The following is a 14,149-nucleotide window of genomic DNA, read 5'->3' as shown; positions in this document are numbered from 1 at the left end:
ACCAGTCCTCTGCAATTTCGCCAGTAAGTACACATGATAGAAAATCTTAACCAAAATCTCAATTTTCTCTTCGTTAATTAGTTTTAACATATCTGCCGGGATGTTAACAGGGTCAACAGCTTTCTTCTTCTTTGCCAACTTTATACCATGCCGTACTTCACCTTTAGTATTTCTAGGTCTTCGTGTTCACCTAATGTTTGTTGTTCTTCTGTTACTTCAAGTCTTCTTGAAATAGTGTACCTATTATATTTGTGGTCTTTCTTGGGCTCTTCTGTTTGCTAAGGTCTCTACTTTTATTAGTAAATTCTTCTATATCTTCATATATTTCGCAGATTTTTGTTTTAGTTTTGCTCTTTCCCCTACGACCTCTCTTACTAAATTATTCCTGTAATTCACTTATTTGTCTTCTTATCCATTATTTCAATATTTTGCATTTTTAGTTTAGTTCTTTCTTTGTCATTTTCCTCCTGCTTTGCTTAATGCCTATAACAATTTTTGTGCCGCATTCTACAGTCCTCTCGCTAAAAGAATCTTTTTCGAATCGGTTTTTGTATTATTTTATAAGTATTTCTTTTTTTTTACTAACAGATATATATCGTTGTTTACAGCCTCTGGATAGATAAGTATATGTTTCTGAATATCTTCTTAACTATCGTCGGGATTATCGTAGTTCTTAGGGATTACGTCGATTGTTGTAACTTAACTATTTAGTTCTTTACAAAATTGGGCTCATCTGGCCTTGCCGGAATTAAATTTTCTACTATATGGAATATTAGGGGTTCTAATTGCTAAAATTAATTTTTTCAAATCTTACTAGAAAAAGGTAGTTTTGGTGCGTGTACAAATGTGAGTTTATATTGATATGCCCATTGTTCGACTTACTCTAGTGAATTATTCAATTATTGATCATTAAACAATTCTCCTATATAGTTAACACTAGAGAACCGAGTGATTCTTTTTAGAGCCACTTCTGTTGCAATTTGGCAACACTGATATGTTATTCTATGTAAGACTGCCCTGCCTTTGGTTATAGCCACTGTATATTATCGAGTACGTAAGCCGATACTTGACCGTGATTTGTGCTTTAACTCCTTTGTTAACGCGTTGATGAAGCTAAGAAATTAGAGCTCTATAGGTTCATATGCGTCCTCATATTTCATATAATATGATGATGAGCTGGTTAACCGCCAAAATCGCTTTGACGCAGAGTATACTTTTATGTTCTCTCCTGTTGCCCCACATTCCTTAGGATCAATGATTATTAAACAATATCAAAATTAATGATTAATTAATAATGAATTATTGAAGAAAACTGCTTAACAACTTTGTTGTTTGCTGATGACCAAGTAATTCTTGCCAACGATGAACATGATATCGATTATATGCTAAGAAAATTATAGATCAAATATGAAAAAATGGGGCCTATGTATAAACATGGAGAAAACGGAATATTTGAGAATAGGAGAAGAAATCGAAGATCCGGAATTAGAGTTAAAAAGTATAAGAAAATGTAACGAATATAGATATTTAGGAAGCATAATATTAGAATAAGGAACTACCAAGAGAGACATACAGCATAGGATATAGCAAGGAAGGAAAGCAACTCGTATTTTAAATGGTCTACTATGGTCTAAAAAGGTGAAGCTGAATACAAAATTAACAATCTACAGAACAATTACGGAACCTATGTATTTTAACTATGGGGAAGAGTGTTGGCAACTCACAGAAAAGGAAAGAAAAAATATAGAAGTAGCGGAAATGGATTATTTACGTAGAGCATGCAGGGTACTTAGATTAGAACACGTACGAAATTAGGAAATAAGACGACGGACAAAGAGTGTATATTCCACGGTTGACCAAATAGAAACAAAGAAATTGCTATGGTATGGTCATGTTATGAGAATGCCAGAGGGAAGATGGCCAAAAAGAGCATTAAATTACACGCCTATAAATAGAAAAAGAAGAGGAAGGCCTACAGAAACATGGAAGAAAGGCATATAACAGTCTACGGAAGATAAAGCTATAGAAGAGAACGAGTGGATGGATAGAAAACGATGGCGAACGAAATGTGGGATGAGGAGGAGACCGTAGGAACCCCACTGAGTCGTTATGCCACTGTGAGCTGCTAATTGTAAGCAGATCAAAAATTTCCTGTGATATATTTATCGTAGTTCATTTTATGATCAACTCTGTATACCAATTTATTTTTAGTAATTTTACAGTAATAAATTAGTTGTTAACTTTTAATTGTTTTGGTTTAAATCTTCGTATTTTGTGCTAAGGTTTCTCCAGTTACGATATGTACAATTCTTAATGAAACACTCTGTATACACTGTATACTTAAAGGTTACTGCACGCGTCTCGGTATTTAGCCTAACGCTAAATATTATTTTGGTCGTTTTTAATCAAAACGAAACCGTAGATTTTCTTATTTTGTTAATGCCATACTCTGCATAGAGTACAAAGATTCGTTTCATATGGGCTCTCTGAACCGCAAAGTGGAATGTTTTCCTGGCGGTGCCTTTTGGTATGTTATACCTGGGTTAAGCAGAAAGCTTGAATTGAGTCGAAATTCATTTCGCTTATTCCCCGTTAGAGGGCGTTCTATCCATACTGCGATATAAATTATTTTAATTTATATCGACAATCTACGGTCGGAATGGTAAAAATCTGTCTTCCTTAGAGCCTCCTTGACAACAGGTAGACCTAGAAATAGTGCTATCGGGGGATGGAGGAAGACAGATTTTAATCAAAACGAAACCGTAGATTTTCTTATTTTGTTAATGCCATACTCTGCATAGAGTACAAAGACTCGTTTCATATGGGCTTTCTGAACCGCAAAGTGGAATATTTTTTCCTGGCGGTGCCTTTTGGTATGTTATACCTGGGTTAAGCAGAAAGCTTGAATTGAGTCGAAATTCATTTTAATAAATTAGTGTTTTCAGACGTATCGAAATACTGTATCAACAGATATACATATTATATTCTAGAGATTATTTACAGCTAACTTGACCGTTTATTGCATCCCTTACGTTACGCCATTATTTTTATCTTTATCTTTATCATTCCTGAAATTATCCTCCAAATTTCTCTGTCCCATCGCCTCTTTGGTACGTACCTACATTCAGTGATATGGTACAAATGAAAGGAATAAATTCGTTATTTCGTAAACTGGCGACTTTATGGAAAAACCCCGAAACAGGTCGATTTTTATTTTTAAATTATGATATTTTGTTATATATATCACACAAGTTACGTCATCCATCTTCGCGTGATGACGTAATCGATGAATTTTTTAAATGAGAATAGGGGTCGTGTTCTAGCTCATTTGAAAGGTTATTCAATTCTCTATTCAGAAATATAAACATTAACCTCGTTATTTATACAGGGTGTCCAAAAACAGTTTTTTTTATATTAAATTAATTGACAAAAAAAAGAAGAATGTATGTAACTTATTTAATTCAAAATACATTTACTACTGTCAGAAATCATGAAAAAAAAGTTTATTCGAAAAATTAACATTGCTTTTCGCTTAAATTAATTGTTCATACTTCCAAAAAGCAGGTGCCTAGCGGCAGCTAGCTTGAACATTGAATTTAAGCTAAAACCAATGTTAATTTTTCAAATGAACATTTTTTTTCTGTTTTCTGATAACGGTAAAATAGTTCGGGAAGAAATAAAAAAATTAATTAATTTCAAAATTACTACGTTACTAAAAACGTCTATTCTTTATCTACTTTCCTTCGTACAGAAACAAAATAAAGATAATATTGAATTTTCTATGAGATACGAATGGTTAAAAATGTTTTAATTTGTTACCCTTGCTGCAAAATAGAAATAAATACAAAAAGGTGGGAAACAAGACTATTATTATTCAGTGTTTTTCAACCACTTAATAGATTACACTTAGGACCTTCATATTTCGCCTAGAAAATATTTATACCATAATCAACAGTACATAAAATTTCACTAAAAACGTTTTAATAGATTTCGCGTAATAATTTTGCAATCTATAAATTTTTGTTCAAAAATTGAAATTTTTAAAATCTTGTTTGCCAACTTTTTAAGGAGGGATTTGAGCAGAGGGAGATAGTGGGAGTAGCCTCCCATATAGCGGATAGACTTCACAGCGGCCTACGATACGATAAACCACAGAACCTTGCTAACTAAGATCTATAACACTGTGCTTGACTATGACCTGGTAAATATCATTAGATCACTGTTGTGTAATAGACGCTTCACGTTGTGCTAAATGGAAAGAAGAGCAGATGGAGAACCAAAAAAAATGGCCTACCTCAAGGAAGCGTCCTGGCGCCGTCCCTATTTAACATCTACACCAATGACCAACCAATGCACCCTCGGACTGAGAGTTTTGTGTACGCTGACGACCTTGGTATCGCCGTAAAGGAGAAAACACTCACACAAGTAGAGTCGACAATGGAAGAGGCTTTAAACACGATGTCAACTTACTACAAACAAAACTCATTAAAGCCAAACCCTACTAAAACCCAAGTATTTGCATTCCACCTCAACAACCATCTCGCGCATGCAAAACTAAATGTTTCCTGGGAGGGACAACGCTTGGAACATACTGATAGGCCCAAATATCTTGGAGTGATACTAGACCGGTCACTAACGTATAAATTCCACTGTCAGAGCACAAGACAAAAGATTTCTACAAGAAACAACCTTCTCCGGAAACTTGTAGGGAGTAAGTGGGGTGCAAACCCCCAGGTCTTAAAGTCAACAGCTGAGGCCTTATGTTTTTCAATAGGGGAATATGCTTGTCCCGTCTGGGGTAGATCTAGACACGCCCAACAACTCACCACGGCGTTAAATGAAACATGTAGAATAATTACCGGTTGTATGCAGCCTACCCCTCTACGATTACTGTACCGGGCAGCTGGATTCGCATCACCAGACGACCGTAGACGCGCCTCACAATATGTGGAGAAGTTCAGGCAAACTTTCGATGAAAGGCACCAATTATACGGGTTTGACGAACCGCCAGGAATCAGCCGACTTAAATCAAGGAAAAGGTTTATGAGAAATGTCAGCGTCGAACCATCCGAACTGTTCCCTCTACATCCAGAACGACCTAATGGAATGAACCTGGCCTGGAGAACCTGGACTGCAGAACCTGGCGGACACTCAACCGAATAAGCACAGGTGTTGCCCCTGTAAAACAGAACCTTATTAAATGGGGCATCAAGACAGATAACGACGCACTTTGTGAATGTTTATACAGAGCGTGGAGCATCTGAGAGTATGCAGACTTTGCCCATCATAGTGCACCCTCGATGATTTATGACTCGCAAATACAAAGGTTTTAGACGTAGCCCGATATTGGGCAGAAAAACTGTAGTCGGATCCAGACACGAAAAAGTAAAGTAAGCCAACTTTTTACATATAAAAAGCACTTCGTTTATCTAACGAACTTTACAGAATTAAAATCTGACTGTTTGGGCGGCCTCATGAATGTTTTATGCCCGGTTGCACCAACAGATCTTAAGCTTAAGTCGAGACTATCATAAGAATTAATATAATATAGTTATAATATATTACAATAAGAATACCATAATATAATAAGAGATATAATTGATAATAAGGTAAGAATCTAAAATTATGGTGCAATTCAAGTGATATTCAAGGAGGCCCTATTTATAAGTAGAGCTTAGCTAATCTGCAACTTAAGATCTGTTGGTGCAACCAGGCATCAAAGTTGTAAACAATTTTTTGGCTTATAAACAAGTAGAATATCTCAGCTCAGTAAGCATTAGATTAAACTAACCTCAGAAAATGGAGTTGAAAAAGACTCGATAAGACGCTTCTTTTAAAAGAAAAAAAGTTGAATTTCGAGAAGTGGTCCCTGAGATACAACTGGTCAAAAGTGACCGACATTTACGACGAAGTTATAAATAATAGGATCATGGTAATCTTTGAATCATTACCTATATTATTGTCTTTTAGGACCTTTAGCTCTTAGTCTTTAGCAACTCAGTTGCTATCTAGAGTCCGTAACAACTTTATAACAATTAAAGGGTTTTCATCCAAATATTTTGGTGGCTCAAAGCATGTAGGTATGGAATTATTATTCTGAAAACGTTCTGAGATGTAACCCGAAAGAATCAATTATAAATATACCTTTTATACCTTTTATAAAGGATTTTAATTAAACTTCTAAATGGTCTAGTTTTTGTTATTCAAGATTTTTTTAAAATTCAATTTTAAATTCAAATTTCTAATGCAATTTCATGTCTGTGCTGTTTTATTGCTATAAAAATTTTCTAGGCGAAGTTTGAATTGAAGGTAATTTAAGTTTTTGAAGATCACTGAATAAGAAAAGGCTTGTTTCTCCCCCTTTTTTGTATTTATCGCTATTTTGTAGTAAGGGTAACTAATTAGAACATGTTTAACCAGTCATATCTCATAGAAAATTCAATTATCTTTATCTTTCCTTACGACTTGGCTCCAAAATAAATCGTTTTAACGTTATAAGCAAGAAAAGTAGAAAATGTCGATGTTTTTAGTAATTTTAAATGTTTTAATCTTTTTATTAATTTTTCTGACCTATTTGAGAGAGCCCAGATCTTGGGCCCAGCATAATTTTGCAAATTTGCAATTTTTTGCGGGCCCTGGATTGCAAAATTATTATGTAAAATCTATTAAACTAAATATCTATTGAAACTAACGAAAAGCACAGGTTTCAGTCGTATTATAATGTTTTTCTAGACGTAGGTAATATGAAGGCTCCATTTTTGCACTTTTTCCCAATGATTGCTATTTTTTAAACAATAATCATTAAATTTTCAGTTTCTAGCTAGACATATGTAAGATTTAAAAACAAAATTTTTACCTTTTATAATTTTTTTGTAGGAGCAATATCTCTCGAGTTATAAGCGAAAATATGAGCGCAAAAAGCAAAAATTACCGATTTTTTTCAGATTTCGTTAAATAAAAAATTAAGCACAAGTTTTTATGCGACTGGCGCATATTTTTATTGTTGATAGAAGATACGCCCTGAAGTGATTCGTGATTTCAGCAAAAAATAGACTTCTATGAAAATTGCCCATTCCAAAACAGATCCAGCCTAAAATATGTATTTACCATTTTTTGTTAGAATGACACTCTTGCTTTGCTAAAGTTCTTTGAAAGGTACTCATTTGATACAAGGAATTTATCGACTATCTTAAAAGCTAGAATTTTTGACGATGCACTTAACTTATACATATACACATTCTAAAAAGAAAAATACGTGAAATAATGTGATTAAAAAACTTTAATGATGTTTAAAATCCCGTTTAACAACCTACTACTTCTCACCTTTACCTTTCCCGCTTTAAAATCTGCAGACCGTTCCAAAGTAACCGTAGAAGACCTTTACTAACACCTCTACACAATCTTGAGAAGTTCGCTCCGAAATCCGAAAAGCCGCGACCGTGGCCATAGCACGTTGTGTTTTACTTTAGCGAAGTTCTACTCGAGTGATTAAAACGGACCAAGTGACGCCTGTTTGTTTATTTACATCGTTATTTGCCGGGTTTTTCAAAGAAATCCCAACAGAGATGTTTAATTTTTTGCTGGTGTATGTATTCCGTTTGTGGGGTAGATCTGTGTGACAGTCGAAAACGATTTACGAGTTTGATCAAGTGTTTCCTGGGACTTTTTGGTTGTTTTGAACCTGTTGATCGGATTTTGGTAGATTCGCAGGGGTTATATTATAGTGACAAGTGATTCTGAATAGCCGATTTTGGATTACGTTGCTGACACTTTTGAGTAAGTTTATTGATTGATTTGATATATTTTTTAAGTTCATTTGAATTCGAATCAATTATTTTCTAATAAATAATGTCAATAAAAATAGAAACACATGTTATTTTGCTTAATATAATCTTCAACAAGTTTTTGGCTCTACAGCTGACTACAGTTTATTTTATTTTTTATATTCCTTGTAGGTACCTACTTTTGAAATCTAGCTTAAACCCTAATTTTATATTTTTGAAATGCGTATATTACATAGATTTAAAACTGTTTTGATTTAGCAGCCAATAGCAGGACTTTTGCAGTAAAAATGTTGTTTTAAACAAAGCTTTGAATGTTCGTAAATGTATATACCTACGAAAGTTGGATGGTAAAAATGACTTTATGGATATTACCAAACACCAGAAACGAAATAACATGGAAGGATCATATTAAATCAAAATCAAACAATTTTGAAACAAAGGATTGAAGTTTTGAAAGGATGATAAGGAATTTGCTTTTTAATCTGATACTGGAAGGAATAATCAAACAAAGTAAAATAAATATAATATGAAGGAAACGATTTTTAAAAATGGTCCTCCATGTCAGTAGCGTACTGATAGATCAGCGGGCCCTGGTTCCAGTTGGGATGCGGCCCCCCCGCCCAATAAAAACATACATTGTATAGTAAAAGTTTTGAATAAATATTAAATATAATCATCATACATATTATATTTATAAAAACTCAAGCTAATTGAAAACAGAAATTAATATTAATCCTATAATTTTTCATACTAACATAATTGATTACTTTACTCCAGCAGTTTTTATAATGAAAATCAGAAATTTTCTACATCTAAATCTCTAGTCATAATAAAAAACCTTAATATCGAAAAACTAAAACAGCTTTTGTCTACAACCGTGTTAAAAATGCAATTTTTAGCACTCCATACGAGCGTTAAAAGTGTTACTTTAAGGCACTAGTGCTTTAAAAATTTTATGGCACTGCAATTCGTATTAACCGTATAGGCAATTTTGATGTAATGTCAAAAAAATATAAAAATGGAATGTCAGTCAAGTTCAAGTAAAAGTTTTTGTAGATATTGTCCTGTAATTACGTTTGTAGAAAAAATATTGTATGATATGCGTGTTAAAAAGTACATTTTTAAGGCACTCATGTGAATTGCAGAACTCGCTATCGCTCATTCTGCAAACTTTCACATGCGTGCCTTAAACGTGTACTTTTAACACTTATGTCAAAAATGGATATTAGAATGAGAATGGATAAAATGGATATTAGAATGCAAATTACATCAACAAAATATATTCTCAAATTGCATATATTTATTCTTTGTTCTATTCTATTATAAGTATTTATTCGTCCACACACAGGAAGGACGGAAGTTCTGATACGTAGATACCTGTTAGTTCAGTTGTCCTGACTTTTGTTTATTTATTTCAGTAGTTATCAGGAATTACAAGTAAGAGCTAAAGAATGATGATGCTATAAATCAGTGTTGCCAATCGCATTTCTCTAGATTATCCGATGATCTCTCGAAAAAATATCCAATTTGTCACGAAAAGGTACGCTAGGTCAAAAATTATTCTGTTATTATAATCAATGTTGCCAATGTTATTCTTTTAGTCCCCTTTACAACCATCAAATAACAAAATCTGTTGTTCGTACGCCAATCAGTTGATTGTAATCACTTATCATTATGCAAATTAACATAATTAATTCATTAATTAATAATTATCAATTAACGTAACAATATTTATCATAATTGATTAATTAATCAATTAATCTCATAATTGTAATCAATTATGTTTTCAGCAACCCAATCAAAGTTGACATTGACAGTACCTAATTAAATATTTGATAATGATTAGTTGATTCCATTTCTGAGTAGCGTTCGAACAACCGACCCTTTAATCTACTGGATTCTCTGTTTCACAGTTTAAAAATTTTCGTTTATAGATGAAAACCTCATATCGTAGCTGATTACCTAATTCATGTATATGTAAATACTATTTACTTACTATTATTATATTATTCGTATTTTGTATTATCGTAAGTGTTAAATTCTTAATAAATAAATAAATCTAAATATTTCATTATTTGGATCGTTATATTTATTATAATTATTTATAAATTTCTGGTCATTGCTTTTAAAATGCATTATTTCTTTCGAGTCCTGAGAAAGCTAATAAATATTATTTAAAAATTTAAACGCAGAATGAAATATTACATTATTACCGAGGGCCGAAAGTCCCTGAAGACTTCTATAATTTTTATTCTAAAAGTTACAGGGGTGAAATGAAAAGATAATATTGAGTGTGATTTTTAATTTCAAATATGTCATTCAAAACAAACATTTTGTTTATTCTAAGGGACTTTCGGCCCTCGGTAATAATGTAATCTTTCATTCTGCGTTAAAATTTTTCAAAAAATATTTATTAGTTTTCTCAGGATTCGAAAAAAATGAATACGTTTAAAGATTATTGGTCCAAAATTTTGCGCCTACGCTCTTTTAACAACTAAAGATTTATTACAACTAAAACAATAGAAATGTATTTGACAGTCTTGTCGTTATTAAGATATCAAGGTTATCCATAATACCCGTGGTGCGTTCAACGTTTAATTCCCGACTAAATCATTTTTATAGGCAAAAAATTTGAAGAATTTTTGAGTTAATTAGTAGATATCTAGATTTTACTAGTTTCAAATAAGTAGATTTTTCTACAACCACTAGGTATTCCAAATGCATTTTTCTGCACAATTTTATGTTAACAAACTTAATATTTTCTCACAGAATAACTGAGTAGTGTGCCGAAAAGTGACGTTTCTGTGCCGGAAAGTATTTTCACAAACCAAAACTTATTTCAACAGACGTTTACTTAATCACTGCACTACATAAAATAAAAATAAAACTAAATCGTGCGTGAATTAGATTTCATAAGTTTAAAGCAGTGCCGGTTTATGCACTGGGCGCTTGGGGCGGGCGCCCAGGGGCCCGGGCCCCAGAGGGGCCCGTAGGGACCCATTCCTTTTATTAATAAAAATGTAAACTCCAGTAAATAATCTACATATTTTCCAAAATAGAAAAAACGACGACGAAATACATGCGATTTCGAAATGGTCTGATTTTAAGACTGATGACTTTATAAAAACTATGAACTTTTAAACCAAAGAGTGATTCCTTAGAAAATTGTAAAAAAGTGTGTCAAGATGAAGACAAAGCTTATTATAGAAGATTAAATGAAAGCAACTTTGAGGAAAACTCAATGGAGGCAAAGAAAAGAGAGATTGGCTAATACACGACGCACGTGCTACTAAAGCTGTTTATTGTTACCCGTACAAATTATTTTCAATTGAAAAATAGTTTAACTGATTTTGTATGGACCCACTGGTAACATTTGAATAGTTTGCTCAAATCTCACGAAGAAAGTAAATTTGAACTTTATGGTTACATTAATAACAAGATCATCAATAATTGGAGTTACAGACGCTGCCTTGAAAGAGCAAGTAGAACGCGAAGCTGACTATTGGATAAACGTCCTAAGAAGAGTTGCTGTTACTGCTAAATTACTTGCTTCTCAAGAACTAGCTTTCCATTGATCCAATGACGATTTAACGAGTCGTCGTAAAGGAATTTGTATACTAGGTAAATTTGATTACTTCTTGGCTAAGCATTTACAAAGGAATGCGAATAAATGAAAGGGTTCAGTTAGCTATTTGTCTCACCAAATTCGCAATGAGTTCTTGGAAGTAATAAAATCAAAGCTTGTAGAAACTTTTGACGCTGTAAATGCTTTAGTTAAAAACTAGGGATCCATCAAACCTGTTTTTTCAGTTAAGCAATAACAGAGACGAAAAATTAGCAATTAAAAATGAAGCCAAGACATTGCAGAATAAAATAAATACCTTTGAGACAGCTCATTAGCAGACATTAACAATCATTTGGACAAAAACTTTGGAACGAGTTAATGCAACAAGCAAAACGTAAACGTGAAGAACCTGTGGACTTGTGTCAATTGGAGTGGAATTAACGACACCTATTTTGAGATTTGTTGGAGACGTAAGAAATATGATAAGCAAAATTGAGTAGAAGCCAAAAATATTTTTTACGAAGACGACGATATCACAAACATATTCTCTGTTCTCAAAGAACAAAGAAGGGAAAACATTTTTCGATGAAGCAGGTGAAAGTGAAACAATTAAAGGGACAAGAAAGATTTGGAATTGAAGTATGTATGTATTTAATGTTATAGCCAGTATAATAACTCAAGATCTTTTAAAGAGAATTAAATGCTACAAAGGTGTTACATCAGCTGTTAGATGTTTTTTACGCCAAAAAAAGATATTGATGAAACCAAAGAGAACTTGCATAATGAAATTACTCATTCTATACCATTATGCCAAAAGTTAAATAAACCTTTATAAAATTTGGTGTCATCTAGGATGTAAAGATTGTAAAGGCAACAATTCAAAATATTTTACCTTTACTGCAAGTTTATTTCACGATACCAACTTCTAATGCGTCAGGCAAGCGGTCTTCTTCGGCTTTAAAAAGAATAAAAATATATTTAATGCCAAATTAGGCTCAAGAAAATCTAGACGCTTATCACTATTTTATTATAGAAAATGAAGACCTGGAGCAACTGAATTGTGATAGTATTATATTATGACAGATTGCTAATGCCTAGTCAAAAAAAAATGATCTAATTTTTGTCGTAAGTATGTATTTTTTAGAATATATTATTTTGTTCGTCATGTGTTGTTTTGTGTAAATTTCTGTTTTTTTTATATATTTTTAAATGTATTTTTTGGAATATTTTTTACGTTTCCTATTCTTCTTGTTTGGTTTAAAAAAGTATGGATTTTACAATAAATACATGTGTTTCCTTGTTAAAAAACTGACAACGAATATCAATTAAGGGGGCCCCTAAATATTCAGCGCCCAGGGCCCGAAGTTAGGTTAAATCGGCACTGGTTTAAAGACTTAAAACTAAAAACTCATAAACAACATCGGACGGCAGACGGTTTTTGAAATTTGAATTGGATTAGTATGCCTTAAGTGGACGCACTTGTGCATTTAAATTCTAAACAAAAGAATTGGCACATGTCCCTTTTGTCAAAAGATGAAAAGTATCGGATGTCACTAACATTCATCCAGTATAAAAATTTGGGTCGAACCAAAGAAAATTAATGTGTTGTTGGTGTTGGGAATATATGGATGAGAAAGTTTTAGTAGATACACTGAAAAATATACGCCACGCAAATATCCGATTTATTTAAAGATACGAAGAAGATACGACAACTCTCAAAAAGGTACGCAAATCGGATAATTATCCGCCGATTGGCAACACTGCTATAAATACAAACAAAAGAAGTATCTTTCGTTGAGTTTATTGTCTTGGGATTATTTTTATAACCCTCTCTATATAAAACTTGCACTGACTGTCAATTTCCAAATTTTTAAAATTTTCTAGTTTACAACTAATCCATGAAACGTGCTGATATAAATATAAGTTTTTGAGTCAGAAGGTACAGGCGGTAATTCTTTACATGTGTTGAAACCAGGGCTTCGGTTTTAGCAGGTAAAACAAGTACAGAACCTTAACAAAGTTTTACCTGTGTCTATTAATAAATTTAATTTTGTTTTCAAATTTTTTGATAAATAGGTATTCTGCGTTTTTATTTGTAAGTACCTACACAAAAATAAAAATTTATTAAGAAGTTACATTTTCTATTGTGTACTTGTGTAGTGCAAAATGACCCCATCAAATTAGAAAAAAAGCAAAAGACAATTTCACATTGGAGATACAAGGAGAAAATACAAAATACAAGCATGCTCAAGAGAGTTTTAGAATTTATAGGTGTAACATTAGATAAAAAGAGACATGAGGAAGAATAGCAAAAGGAAACAAAAAGTATGGAGCATAGCGATCATTAATGAAATACAAATAAAAAAAAACAAAAATTAGAATCTACAAAACAGTTATCAGATAAGGCATACAGCTACATATGCAAGCGAAACATGGGTGGTTGAAAATATCAGAAATATGCTTACCTTTTAGAAAGAGATGAGAGAGCAAAATACAAAAATATGAGAGGAGAAGATGAGAGAGGAAAATACAAACAACAATGACGACAATCAAAGCATATATATAGAATACGATATTTAGTACACATTCAAAGAATGGGAAAGGAAAGAATGCCAAAAATGGTCGAAAGCCATTACATATCACGAAAGCCAATACAAAAAAGAAGAAAATGTAGACCAAGAAAGTGATGGAAGTAGGTACAGTGTACTTCTTCTGCATGTGCCGTCTCCGCTACGAAGGTTGGCTATCATTATGGCAATTCTGATACTGGAGGCTACTGCTCTGAACAGGTGAATAGAAT

The 14,149-nt window shown here is 32.8% G+C and overlaps 1 protein-coding gene across 1 annotated transcript in view; it reads left to right on the top strand.

The window, feature by feature from the left end:
• Nucleotides 1-7,447: 7,447 nt before the first annotated feature.
• The window catches only part of LOC126883291 (uncharacterized), a 531,955-nt gene continuing 525,253 nt past the window's right edge, over nt 7,448-14,149 (top strand). The window contains exon 1 of the mRNA XM_050648642.1: nt 7,448-7,776. The gene's annotated coding sequence lies outside the window, so the exon portion shown is untranslated. The remainder of the gene's footprint in view (nt 7,777-14,149) is intronic.

Source organism: Diabrotica virgifera, chromosome 4, assembly GCF_917563875.1.
Source record: "Diabrotica virgifera virgifera chromosome 4, PGI_DIABVI_V3a".
Taxonomy (NCBI): Eukaryota; Metazoa; Arthropoda; class Insecta; order Coleoptera; family Chrysomelidae; genus Diabrotica; species Diabrotica virgifera.
This window is presented reverse-complemented; position numbering and strand designations above follow the sequence as displayed.